The following is a 1,653-nucleotide window of genomic DNA, read 5'->3' as shown; positions in this document are numbered from 1 at the left end:
TAAGGACACTTGTGCTTGAGTCAGATGGACCTATTGTATGTTTTTTAAATAAATGTACACTAAGGTCTTCTCTCTCACACCTTTTCTCTGCCTCCAACCTTCATGCATGCTTAATTTACTCTCTTAAGAAATGTCGTTTGCCATTCTCAGTATCATCACACTGAGGTGGAGGGTATTTTTTAGAGCTTTCAGATAAAGGTATTTGAAAGATTCTATCTCCCAATTCCTAATAACAGTCATTCTGATATTTCCATGGGTACATGCCCACTCTCCTCACAACAGTCCATTAGTCTTGGCTAAAACCCATAGAAACAAAGAACTGAAAGCCACTTGTTGTCATTCATAAGTGAGTCCTGAACATCAATCACAATACTACCAGAGAGGGCAGTATTGGGACACTGCCAGGAGAAGGGGGAGCGCACATATAACATCATGAAGGGTACCTGATCCTAAACCAGGGGTAGTGAGGACCAGTGGGAGACTCAAACTTCACCTGTATGTAGAACACTTATGTACCCAATCCTGACATGTACCGTACATCCTTAAAAATAAAATAAATAAAGAAAAAAGAAATAATTACTGCCACTTAAAAAAAAAAAAGGCAAGCCCAGTGGTTCATATCTGTAATCCTAACACTTTGGGAGGTCCAGGAAGGAAGACTGCTTGAGTCCAGTAGTTCAAGACCAGCCTGGTCAATATAGGAAGACCTTGATGCTAAAAAAAAAAAACTAGCAGGGCATGGTGGCATATGTCTGTAGTCCCAGCTACTTGGAGAACTGAGGTGGAAGGATTGTCTGAGCCCAGGAGGTCAAGGCTGTGGTGAACGATGGTTGTGCCACTGCACTCTAGTCTGGGTGAAAAAGTGAGACCCTGACCAAAACAAAAAGCAAAAAAAAAAAACCTATTAAAATATCAGAATGTTTTAAGAAATCTATATCTTTTGATTTTCTTTACATTGCTGTGATGAAATAAGAAGTGGTTTTATGATTTGTAATTTATAAATTCTTAAACAGATTTTTAAAAAATCTGTGTATGAATCAGGGGCTCTATTATTAAAGATTCCTTTCCATTAGTGGACAAATTTAGCCAGATCTTCAGGAAAATAAATATTAAAATGTCTTCACTTCCACATAAGCAAGTATAAATAGGTATTCAGTTTGGGTTTGGTTATAATTAGAAAGGGATTTCTGCACTAATTTGTGTGCTGTTGCTCTATTCTTTTTCAGCTAGAAGACATATTTTAAGACCTCATTCTTAGAAGAAAAGTATTGTCACACTGGAAGGAGCCTTAGAGTTACCTTAATTTGATAGGTGACGAGCCTGTGATCCTTAAGACGTCCCCCAAGTTCATGTAACACTGTAATCAGGTCATTTGTGTCCAGACTCCTGGCCCTTCCATTCTGCATCATTAGCTTTTTGCTCCCCTAAAAAGAAGGGAAAGAGGGGGATGTGTGTCACTTTCATTGTGACTTCAGTGAATTCCCTTTTTCTAGGCTACCTTCATTTTGTAAAGGAAGTTGGAGCAAGCAAGCAAAGAGTTATCTCAATATTTCAGAAGCTCCTAAGGAGTTTGGGGTCAAGTATACTCATAAAATGGATTAACATTTGGGTGCTTTCTTATGCAAACCTTTCCTGTTTTGCAGCCCTTGCCTG

The sequence above is a fragment of the Carlito syrichta genome, unplaced genomic scaffold (genome assembly GCF_000164805.1).
Source record: "Carlito syrichta isolate Samal-C Ts95f unplaced genomic scaffold, Tarsius_syrichta-2.0.1 Scaffold304294, whole genome shotgun sequence".
Lineage (NCBI taxonomy): Eukaryota > Metazoa > Chordata > Mammalia > Primates > Tarsiidae > Carlito > Carlito syrichta.
The sequence above is the reverse complement of the archived record's forward strand: the minus strand, read 5'-3'. Positions refer to the sequence as shown.